At 35.9% G+C, this 13,111-nt stretch overlaps 1 protein-coding gene across 1 annotated transcript in view; it reads right to left on the bottom strand.

The window, feature by feature from the left end:
- The window catches only part of LOC115437735 (cadherin-12-like), a 291,164-nt gene that overhangs the window by 70,855 nt on the left and 207,198 nt on the right, over nt 1-13,111 (bottom strand). The gene's annotated exons all lie outside the window — the stretch shown is intronic.

The following is a 13,111-nucleotide window of genomic DNA, read 5'->3' as shown; positions in this document are numbered from 1 at the left end:
TTCTGTAAAACTTTAATATATAATAAATTAGCAGATTAAAGGTGATCGACATGCAAATAAACATAGAGACATAGAGTATAAATCACTGGAGGGGTCAGGGATGTAGAGACAGGAGGTGAAAGTATTAATAATAATGCAGATGGGCAATAACACAAAATAAAAAACTTTTTTCTTAGACTTTTAAACTCATTTTGTTGCCTTATGTTTATGTAATGTCATATCAAAATAGTGTTTTTTCATTAAAAGGCTTTTGTTTTTTCCAGAACTTCCAAGCTCATGGGGATTTCTTACATCAAAGATCAAACTGCGGTGAACTAATAACACTTTTACACCTTCTGAATTCCAATAGAGGCTGATACCCTGTGGGGCTGTTTTTGGGTTTGCTTTGTGTGTTGAATTAAAACTGCCCTGGAAAAAAAAAAATTACTGCTCACTTTATATGTAACACCTACTGTTTAGAGAATCTACAGGAAAAGTCAGAGGTGGGAAAGTTATTTCGGGGCTCATTTTCAGCATCATGCTCTTTTATCTGTTATAACAACGTAGCACGTCTATATGAGGGACATCAAACTGTTTTTTCAAACTGGGCACATTCAGCCCAGTTTGAGCTCCAATGGGTCAGACCAGTGAAATAATAGCATAATAGTCTAAAAATAATGACAACTACTAAGTCTGACCCCGCCCCCCAAAGGGGAGGCAAGGGGTATCGTTAGCTTACCGGCCCACAGAGCGTAAGCTATTGTTGTCATGCGGCGTCTGTCGTCGTCTGTCGTCGCCTGTCGTTGTCTGTTGTCCGTTACAAAAATTTCAATCGTCTTCTTCTCCAAAACTACAATTCTGATTGACTTCAGACTTGGTATACAGCTTCTTTATGATGATGTCAACAAAAGTTAGTGAAATTATTTGGACCTGGATCTGATTCTGGATTTGGTGCCACTTTGAAAAATGTCCCCATTATAAGAGATAGGAAGTGGATGGATGCAATAACTCAGTAAATCTAAATGATCTCCAGTGTAAATGTCTCCAGTCCAGCCCTGATGGGGAGATGACCCAAACATAATGTCCACATGCTGATCAGGATCTTCTTCTGGATCTGGAACTGACACAAAATTTAACATGGGCTCTTATGGGGAAAACATTTCAATCGTCTTCTTCTCCCAAACTCCAGTTCTGATTGACTTCACACTTGGTATACAGCTTCTGTATGATGATGTCAACACATGGGATTGAAATTATTTCGATTCTGGATTTGGTGCGACTTTGAAAAATTTTCCCATTATAACAGATAGGAAGTGGATTGATCCAATAAATCAGTATCAATGATATCAAGTGTGAATTTGAATTTTTGACAGATCTGATATGAATATGACCAAAACATGGACTATTTCTGTAATAGAATAAATACACAGAACTGGGGGAGAATAAATGGATCTGGATACATTTCCCAAAGCTTTGAATTTGGCCGCTAAGATACAGGACCATTGGTCCGATTTTTTTTGGGTGGGTTTGTTTGTTTGTTTGTGTTTTAACAGTCTAGCAGCAAAATGATTGGTTGAATTCATACCAAATTGGATTTCTAGTCTGCAAGTGACCCAGAATAGATGAGTTTTCATTTTGGGAACAGTAGGTCAAAGTTCAAATTTCTTATGAATTTCTAATTTTTTTTTTTTTTCTCCCATTTACTTATAATAGGTGAAATTTCAAATGTCTATAAAAACATCAATTTTGTTTCAATTTCCTTCAAACTTCACACATATATAGAGACAACTGATATGATGACATCAGCTGGACTGATGTTGTAATGCACATGTGTAAATAATAAACTGAGGTAGGATATCATTACCCTACCCCCGAGGGGGAGGCAAGGCGTAGTGTTTTTGGTTTGGTTTGGTTGTTTATTTGTTTGTGAAGTAGAGAAGTAAGTGCCATTTTAACAACATTCCGCCTGTTACTAAATGTTTTGTGTATCTGTAGATCCACTGTGATCTGTAAGTTGTAATGCACATGTATACATGATAAACTGAGGCAGGATATTGTGATAGGTGTAAGGTTTAGGGGTATTGTTTTAGGTTTGGTTTGTTTGTTTATTTATGTGTTTGATGGTTTACACTCTAGCAGCAAAACTATTGGTTGAATTCATACCAAACTGGGTTTATAGATTTCCAGTGACCCAGAATGGATCTCATTATATTTTGGGAAAAATAGGTCAAAGTTTAAATTTTTATGAATTTTTAAAATCTTCCCATTTACTTATAATGAGGGAAATACATATGTGTGAGGGGCGGGGTTTGTTGTGCCTGGCACCACTTGTTTGTTTCTTTGATTGTTAACACTTTAGCAGCAAAACTATTGCTTCAATTCATATCAAACTGGGTTTACAGATTGCCAGTGACCCACAATAGACCTGATTACATTTTTGGAACAGTAGGTCAAAGTTCAAATTTTTTATGAATTTTTAAAATCTTTTCTTTCCCCCATTTACTTATAATGGGCGAAATTTTAAATGTTTGCAGCAGCAAAAGTATGGTTGAATTCACATCAAATTGGGTTTATAGATTTTCAGTGACCCAGAATAGATGTGTTTTCATTTTGGAAAAAGTAGGTCAAAGTTCAAATTTTTAGATTTTTTAAAATATTTTTTTCTTCTCCCATTTACTTAAAACAGGCTACATTTCACATGTCTATAAAAAACATCAATTTTGTTTCAATTTATTTAAAACTTCGCACATATATAGAGACAACTGATATGCTGACATCAGCACATGCATAGACATGATGACATCAGCTGGATCAATGCTAAAATAAGATACAATACATGTGAGGGGCGGGGTTTGTTGTACCTGGAACCACTTGTTCATTTTTAATTCAAATCCTTTATTTATATAAATATTTATATAAATACAAAATGTCTTAATTTTCTCTTTATATTTTCATTTTCACTCGTTTGTGGTTTTTCTACCTGTCTTTTTCTCTGCAGTTGCTTCTTGTATGTTCCTGCTGTTAACTGTGAAATTTCCCCACAGTGGGATAAAGAAAGTCTATTCTATTCTATTCTATTCTATTCTATTCTATTCTATTCTATTCTATTCTATTCTATTCTATCATCCTTCTTTTATTATAAGCCTCTAAACTTAAATAAAATACAGTTGCAATTTGATTTCCCAATGACAGCTTCTTCTTTTTTTTTGGCTTTTCATTTATCACACACATCTAAATCATCACTTATATATGATGTGAAGCGGTGAAATTGAGAGCAGGAGCTAAAAAATTCACAACACTGACACGTCCCACACATCACATAACTCAGTTGCATCATTTTTCTACTACATTCATGCAATGTTAATTATGTTTGGAAGACAGCGATAGCCAAGATTCTCATTTAGTGTATTCTCATATGTCTGGATAACTCATGCGAGCTGTACAACTGGATTTTGTTGTTCAGAATTATGTTGCATTATGTATCATCTGATTCGTTCTCAGATGGGACAGACATATCCAGTCAAGACTGATCCAGATATGTATGTTTTCCACTTTGACATAAACTACCATATTATTACAGTATAGTACAACATTTTCCAGTTAACCCTCATAGACCTAAACAACTTTAATAACATTTCAACCACTAATCCTATCAATACATGTAAATAATTCATATAAAATGCCATTTCTCAGCTTTTCCTCAGATATTCAGAGGCTCTGTTGCGTAAAAACCATCATGTTCTGCAGCATTGATTCACCAGTAAAACTCATGCAGTTTGACACTTGTTTTTATGTTCAGTTAATGATATATTTTGCTGAAAAGCTTTTATTTTCTCCAGTTTTCTCTGTTTTCATATAATAACCATCAAATTTGAGCTTTTATGATCTACATCACAGGTGTCAAACATATGGCCCGTGGGTCAAAACCGGCCCGCTAAAGGGTCCAATCTGACCTGTGAAATGTATTTTAGTTCAGGATCCACATTCAGAACAATATGATCTAAAGTGGATCAGAGCGGTAAAATGCTATCATAATAGAATAGAATAGAATCTTTATTGTCATTATGTGAGGCACAACGAAATTTCGTCCAGTAATAATATATAGTAATAAGTAATAGTAATAACCTATAAATAATGAGGACTCCAAATTTTTCTCTGTTTTAATGTAAAAAAAATATATATAAAATTGCATGCATGTTAAAATTTACTTATCCTTTCACAAAAAAAGATGTGACAAACCTGAAATGTCATAAGAGAACTACAATTTTAACAACATTCCACCTGTTACTAAATGTTTAGTTTATTTGTAGATCCACTGTGATCTGTAAGGTGTAATGCACATATGTAAGTGATAAACTGAGGCAGGATATTGTTATAGGTGTATTGTTTAGGGGTATTGTTTTAGGTTTGGTTTGTTTGTTTGTTTGTTTGTTTGTTTGTTTGATGGTTTACACTTTAGCAGCAAAACCCTTGGTTGAATTCATACCAAATTGGGTTTATAGATTTCCAGTGACCCAGAATGGATCTCCTTACATTTTGGGAACAGTAGGCCAAAGTTCACATTTTTTATGAGTTTTCAACATCTTCACATTTACCTATAATGGGAGAAATATGTGCAAGGGGCGGGGTTTGTTGTGCCTGGCACCACTTGTTTGTTTCTTTGTTTGTTTACACTTTAGCAGCAAAACTATTGGTTGAATTCATACCAAATTGGGTTTATAGATTGACAGTGACACAGAATAGATCTGGTTAAATTTTGGGAACAGTAGGTCAAAGTTCACTTTTTTTATGAATTTCTTAAATCTTTTTTTTTTTTGTCCCATTTACTTATAACAGGCGAAGTTCATTTCTAAACTATTTTTTCTTCTCCTATTTACTCATAATGGGCAAACTTTTAAATGTCTATAAAAACATCAATTTTGGTTCAATTTACTTCAAACTTGCCACATATATAGAGGCAATTAATATGCACATGCGTAGACATGATGACATCAGCTGGATAGATGCCAAAATAAGCTACGATACACGCGAGGGGCGGGGTTTATTGTGCCTGGAACCACTTGTTCTCTTTGTTTTAGTGTAAAAAAAAAACAACCAAAAATTACATGTATATGTTAAAATTTACAAACCGTCCTTTCACAAAAAAAAGTGAATAATCTCATCAAATATGCCCAACCTGAAATATTATAATAGAAGTGGGTGTAATTTTAACAACATTCTGCCTGTTACTAAATGTTTTGTGTATCTGTAGATCCACTGTGATCTGTAAGTTGTAATGAACATGCGTAAATGATAAACTGAGGCAGGATATTGTTAAAATTGCACTTATTTTTCTTGAGAAATTACAGGTTTTTTAAGTTATTCATATTTTTAAGGGAACTTTATAGTAGTAAACAATTTCCTAATGTAATTACCCCACCCCTCGAAAGGGAGGCAAGGGGTATTGTTTGTTTCTTTGTTTGTTAACACTCTAGCAGCAAAACTATTGGTTGAATTCATACCAAATTGGGTTTATAGATTGCCAGTGACCCAGAATAGATTTGATTACATTTTGGGAAAAGTACAGTAGGTCAAAGTTCACATTTTTTATGAATCTTTTTTTTTTGTCCCATTTACTTATAATGGGCGAAGTTTCTAATGTCTATAGAAACATACATTTTGGTTCAATTTACTTCAAACTTGGCACATACAGTATATAGAGGTAATTAATATGCTGACTTCATCACATGCATAGACATGATGACATCAGCTGGATCGATGCCAAAATAAACTACAATACATGCAAGGGGCGGGGTTTGTTGTGCACCACTTGCTAAAATTGCACTTATTTTTCTTGAGAAATTTCGTTTTTTTTTTAAATGTTATTCACATTTTTAAGGGAACTTTATAGCAGTAAACACTTTCATAATGTAATTTTATTTTTTTCACTCTATAATTGTACTGGTCTGGCCCACTTCAGATCATATTGGGCTGAATGTGGCCCTGAACTAAACTGAGTTTGACTGGCCTGATGCAGACTCTAAGAACCCAGAGCCCATGACGCAGACTGCAGTGACTTCAGTCCAATTGGTGGCAGTAATTCACCCCCAGACTGGTCTGCCAACTGTCAATAAACGCTAAGTAACAAGAAGAAACAGCTTGAGTGAAGCACCACCATCTCCAGTGGTGTCAAAACAGCTCTCACAATGTGATCCTCACACAGAACTGCAGATGACTCTTTTTTTTTTTTACCATGTTTAGTTGGCTGCAGAATGTGGACAGAGAAGGACAACGTACTGTCACAGTCTGTCACAACAGCCTGTCCTTAAACTGGGAGGATGCCACCAGAACATACCAACTGCAGAGAAAAGCCCCCGTGAGCCAGAACCGGGTTCAAGTCCAGGACCTTTAAGCTGTGAGGCTGGACCACCATGCCACCCACCCTCCCACTGTGGTAAAAGCAGAACATGGATGTCTGCAGTTCTGGGTAATGAACGTGGAACTTTACTGGAATATCAGGAGGATCCACATGTTTACCTGCACCTGTTACGGTTCAGTAGCTGAAAGATCAGCCTGCAACAGTTTGGATTTACACTGACACTGGAACCACATCTGTAAAGACTTCAGGGTTCTAAGGCTTTGACAGGGTTCTATGTCAGGTTTAAGACTAACTGTGTCTGCTTTAAGTCTGATTTGGTTCTAAGTCTGCTTTAAACCTCTGACTAGGTTCTACGACTGCTTTAAGGTTCTGACTGTTACTCCATCAGCTCTGTCTTGGTTCTACGTTGGTTCTACGTTCTGACTGTTACTCCATCAGCTCTGTCTTGGTTCTACGTTGGTTCTACGTTCTGACTGTTACTACATCAGCTCTTTCTTGGTTCTACATCTGCTTTAAGGTTCTGACTCATCTCTATATCAGCTTTAAGGCTCTTTCTTTGTTCTACATCTGCTTTAAGCTTCTGACTAGGTTCTACATCAGCTCTTTCTTGGTTCTACGTCTGCTTTAAGGTTCTGACTGTTACTACATCAGCTCTGTCTTGGTTCTACGTCTGCTTTAAGGTTCTGACTGTTACTACATCAGCTCTGTCTTGGTTCTACGTCTGCTTTAAGGTTCTGACTGTTCCTACATCAGCTCTTTCTTGGTTCTACGTCTGCTTTAAGGTTCTGACTAGGTTCTATATCAGCTCTTTCTTGGTTCTACGTCTGTTTTAAGGTTCTGACTCACCTCTATATCAGTTTTAAGGCTCTTTTTTGGTTCTATGTCTGCTTTAAGGTTCTGACTAGGTTCTATATCAGCTCTTTCTTGGTTCTACGTCTGCTTTAAGGTTCTGACTCACCTCTATATCAGTTTTAAGGCTCTTTCTTAGTTCTATGTCTGCTTTAAGGTTCTGAGTAGGTTCCATATCAGCTCTTTTTTGGTTCTACTGTTCATCTGCTTTAAGGTTCTGACTCCTTTTTATATCAGCTTTCAGGCTCTTTCTTGGTTCTATGTCTGCTTTAAGGTTCTGACTGTTACTACATCAGCTCTGTCTTGGTTCTACATCTGCTTTAAGGTTCTGACTGTTCCTACATCAGCTCTTTCTTGGTTCTACGTCTGCTTTAAGGTTCTGACTCACCTCTATATCAGTTTTAAGGCTCTTTTTTGGTTCTATGTCTGCTTTAAGGTTCTGACTAGGTTCTATATCAGCTCTTTCTTGGTTCTATGTCTGCTTTAAGGTTCTGAGTAGGTTCCATATCAGCTCTTTTTTGGTTCTACTGTTCATCTGCTTTAAGGTTCTGACTCCTTTTTATATCAGCTTTCAGGCTCTTTCTTGGTTCTACGTCTGCTTTAAGGTTCTGACTGTTCCTACATCAGCTCTGTCTTGGTTCTACGTCTGCTTTAAGGTTCTGACTGTTCCTACATCAGCTCTGTCTTGGTTCTACGTCTGCTTTGCGGTGTATAAGTCTGTGCTCCACCTCCTTTAATTCAAACCTGATTGACCTTCTTTCTGTGCAGATCTACTGAAGGCGTTATCTCAGATCATTCATTGTCTTCACTGCCTGTAGGAACCTTTTTTTTTCCATGTATTCCTTTTATCTCTCTATAATAGAATGCAGCGGTTTCATCACGTTATCTCGTCTCAGATGTTACATGTATTGCTCCCACATGTTTTATTTGCCAGAAGTCATGGTGATTCATACATGGCATCATGGAAGCTAAGAAATAATGTAGATACGGTATGTGTTCTTCTCTTTTCTAGACTTAACAACCTTCTTCTCCAACACAAGAAGACATTTTATTTAAAGGCAACTCATTCCAAGCATGGGGTTTACTTTATAATTGGAAGTTTATATCTTTTCTTTAGTCTAAATCCTGCTGTATTTTATGTTTTATACTTTGTTTTTGATATAGAATTAATTCTACTTTTACATATACTGCCAAATGCATGGTTTCAAGCGACAGTTTTTCCTTTGTTTGATTATGGAGACATACCATTTAGAGATCAGGACCCAATATTTATGGCCAAGTACAACCCACAGTCTTTCCTTCACATAAAAGTAATGGCCCTAAATCCAAGCGGCCATTTGGCCTTTTGTCATTGCCGTCTGCTGATACTAAGGATTTTCTGACTAAGAGGGGAAAATGCATGTTATAAAAAGTAGACAGTATGTACACAGCGTACAGTCACGGAAAAAATTATTAGACCATCAAAAGTAATCAAAACAATGGTTATGCAATCAAGTGCTAACTCCTGTGTGTATCATGTGACTAAAACAGACAGAAAAGAAAACATGGAATGCCTAAAAGCACAGTTTTTGTCAGTACAATGCCATAGATATTGATGTAAGAACTGAAGTGATTTTGGTTATTATCAAGAAAACATGGAAAATGGATAAATATCAGCTCTGAAATTAAACTCTAATGAGCTCTTTTTGCTGTTATCATTATATTTGTCCAAACAAATGTACCTTTAATTGTACCAAGTGTTAAAGTTACATGGAGATAATTTAAGACGTTTCTTTATTACAATAAATTTAAAAAGTAAGCAATTATTAACCCTCTGGTATCCCGTCCTCCAAGGCCCTTACTAAACACCTAGTGTGCCTTTTTCACACACTTGTGGAATAATGTCAAAAAAATGTTCATACAGTTTGTTTTTAATTCTTTTACACTTTTTTCTATTTCATCAACTTAAATAAAAATACCAAATACTCAATAATTGTCACATTTTGTAACCCTTTAAATGCCGTGTTTGTTACCAAGAGTTGTTCCACCTTATATTTGGGAAATATAAGTACAGTTTTATGGAAAGAAGATAATTCCTTGGTCAAAATTCTTCTCACGGCTGGCAGGAAGGCCATAACAAGAAACTGGCTTACTACAGACCCACCTAGATACAAACAATGGTTAGATATAGTACAGGAAATATGGGTGATGGAAAAAAAGACTGACACCCAAAGATTAAAAAAAGATGAGTTTGATAGAAAATGGGACAAATGGAATGGATTTAAAAACAAAGACATCAGCACTGAAATGGTAATGTGATGCCCTTATTTTCCTTTTATTGTTTTATTTATGGATATCTTTTGTTGAATACTGTAATCTTCAACTAACCTTGCTGTACTGTTTGTTGTATTTTATGTTCATGAACATGTGAAAAAAAAAAAAAAAAAAAAAGCATAACAATTAACAAGAAATTGAAAAAAACAAGGGTTGGCTAATAATTTTTTCCATGACTATATTTCATGTTTTGTCTGGTTAACTTCATTTCATTTGGAAGAAGACGACAATAATAATAATAATAATAATAATAATAATAATAATAATAATAATAATAATGTGATTTGAAACGTGAAACATTGATTGCACCCTTAGTTTGGTACAAAAATTGCATTCACAAATAATCAGGGTTTCAATAGAAAAGATGGGCTGAGATTTATCAGGTTTATCAGCACATTAAATTATGTCCTGCAAAGAAACAGGATGAGATTTGGATATTTCACCCAAAAAAATATTAAAAGATTCAAGCAATTCAAATGTTATTCAGTGCAAAACAGATATGGATGTAAACCCAAGCTGAACACCTGGGATCTCCCAAACAACATCCAGACTTGTGGACCCTGAGGAGTTCATAAATCTGGATGGATCAGGGTCTGGGGTTGGGTCGGGTCAGTGCTGTTCCTGTCAGTGTTTATGTGATGCACTGTTAATGCTGGAAAATACAGGGAGATTTTGGAGAAAATGTTGCATAAAAAACCACAGTCACAGTCTATTTAATTTATTCTATTCTATTCTATTCTATTCTATTCTATTCTATTCTATTCTATTCTATTACAACCATGCATATTTCAACAAGAGGGCATGTGTTGAGCTATAGTTTATATGGTTGATATTTTTGAAGAATATAAAAGCTAAATATGTCACTTGATTAGGTTGATAATAGTGGTGAAAACTTTACTGTGCTGACTTTTTCTTCAATACGCTGCAGCCTGGATGTTAGGAATGGATGTAAACTGATAAATGAACTGAAACTGAACAGACAAAACCAAAAACTAATGTTGCATGTGTGTGTTGTCTAGAGATGCACTGATCCCAATACAATATCGGGATTGGATCTCCGATATCAAATTATATAAGTATCGGAAAGTATCTGAATATGACATGACGTCGCCGATCTACCTTCCAATACAATAATATCGGAAGAGTAAAATAACAACTTAGTAGTAGTGAGGCCGCGTCCACACATTTGCGGCAACTACACGGAAGTGGCTTCTTCTTCTTTGAGACAGGCGAAAGTCACATCCACTTAGTTGCCGTAAATGTGCCGCGTGCAAAAACGAAGAAAGCATGTCCTTAATTTGGAGGTACTTTTCACTTGAGACGCAAAAAAGTGCCACGGTAAAGTGCAACATATGTGAAGCCGATGTTCCGAGGGGTGGACTAAAACCTTCAACGTTTAATACCACCAATTTGGCCAAGCATTTACGAAGACGCCATGCGAAAAAACACGAGGAGCTGGAGCAAACTAAACAGCAACAACAACAAGCGCAGCAGAGGATAACCGACTCATTCAAGGGGCGTGAAAAACTTCCGACAGACAGTCCGAAGGCTCAAAGGATTACGCAGAAGGTGATACATACATTCTGTTGTTGATAATGTTGGCGTTCGTAGCCTGATGGAACACCTTGAGCCAAGGTATTTGATCCCCGGTAGAAAATACCTAACAGACACTGCTTTACCAACACTAGACAAAAGAGTGTCATCGCAGCTAATGGCGCAGTTAAACCATGTTAGAGCTATGAGTTTTACTACGGACATATGGTCCTCTGAAGTTAGCCCCATGTCGCTCATCAGTCTCACTGAACATTGGCTGAGAATTATGCTTTTAACAGCGCGGTGCTGCTGCACTAAAACAGGCCTACAGTATTTTATTTATGTTGTGTTTAGTATGATTTTAAGAAGCAGCTATGCTCATTATTTTATTTATGTAGGTATACTGTTATTGTACTTATTAATATTGTAATTGCACAATATTAAGTAAATAAAAGGAGGTTGCCACTTGTACTGTTGCCTTTTGTACTGACTGCACTCATTATTAGTTCAATTAATAAATAGCTTTAATTGAAAGGTAATGCATTTTTTTCATACTTACATTTTTTGCTATGTAGTCTACTTAAGTATCGGGTATCGGGAAAGTATTGGGAAATAACCAAATTAATATATCGGATCGGATCAAAATTGAAAAAACATAGATCGGAGCATCCCTAGTGTCATCTACAGTGAAATACAAGTCAAAGGGCAGTTTAACCCTGGAAAGCCTGAACCATTAAATCACTGACAGAACATTCCAGTTCTTTGAAACTGGAGTCTTTACTGGTCCTTCTGAACAACCAAAACTATTTTTTTTCCATATATGAGTTTCAGTTTTGTACCATATTTGATGCATCGGGTCATCTAATGGCAGAAGGGTTGGTGGTTCAAATCCTGGATCCCACTGTCCACATGTTGAAGTGTCCTTGGGCAAGACACTGAACCCTAAACTGCTCCCAGTAGTAGTAGCCTACTGGTGTATGAGTGTGTGTGTGAACGGGTGAATGGGAGGATTTACAACAGGGGTGTCGAACATGCGGCCCGGGGGCCAAATGCGGCCCGCCAAAGGTTCCGATGCGGCCCATGGGAGGAATTTACAAAGTGCAAATTTCCACAGTCAGGGCTGTGGAACTCATTTTAGTTCTGGTTCCACATACAGATACATACAATATGATCTGCAGTAAAATGATAGCATAATAAGCTACAAAAAATAATAACGCCATATTTTCTTCTGGATTTGATGTGAAAAAAATAATATGACATTATACATATAAACAATGACAACTTCAAATTTTTGTTTTTGTTTCAGTGCAAAAAAAATAACATTAAATTATGAAAATATTTACATTTACAAAATATCCTGAAACAATAAAATGTGAATAACCTGAACAAATATGAACAACCTGAAACGTCTAAAGAAAATTAAGCACAATTTTTAACAGTTTTCTTCCTGTTCCTCAGTGTTTAGTGTCTTTGCAGATCTGATCCATAACGCACATGTAGAAATGATAAGTTGAGGCAGAATATTGTTAAAATTGCACTTATTTTTCTTAAGAAATGTCAGTTTTTTCAGGTTATTTACATTTTTTTGGTTTGTATAGTTTATAAAAGTAAGTATTTTCATAATTTAATGGGTTTTTTTGCACTAAAACACTGACAAAAATTTGGAGTTGTCATTATTTATAGATTATTATGCTATTATTTTACTGGTCCGGTCCACTGGAGATCAAATCAGGCTGAATGTGGCCCCTGAAAGAAAATGAGTCTGAGACCCCCGCTTTAAAAAGTTCGTTGGGCACAATGAAGGTGTAGAAAATGAGTTACATAAGTACAGTCTATTTACCATTTACCGTTCAATGCTCAAATATTATTTTTGAACACACAAAAACATAATATAACACAAACATGTCAAACAAATTGCTAATTCCTTTTCAAAACTGCCGAAGTTCTGCCTCCTTCCTCATTAATGACAGTCTTGTAGTGTCGCTGGAAAGGCCTCTGGTGAATGAACTCCTCCCCCTGGTGGATTATCTGTGTACTGCATGTATCTAATTGTATACATCAGGTTTCTCAAATAAAAAA

The sequence above is a fragment of the Sphaeramia orbicularis genome, chromosome 17 (genome assembly GCF_902148855.1).
Source record: "Sphaeramia orbicularis chromosome 17, fSphaOr1.1, whole genome shotgun sequence".
Lineage (NCBI taxonomy): Eukaryota > Metazoa > Chordata > Actinopteri > Kurtiformes > Apogonidae > Sphaeramia > Sphaeramia orbicularis.
This window is presented reverse-complemented; position numbering and strand designations above follow the sequence as displayed.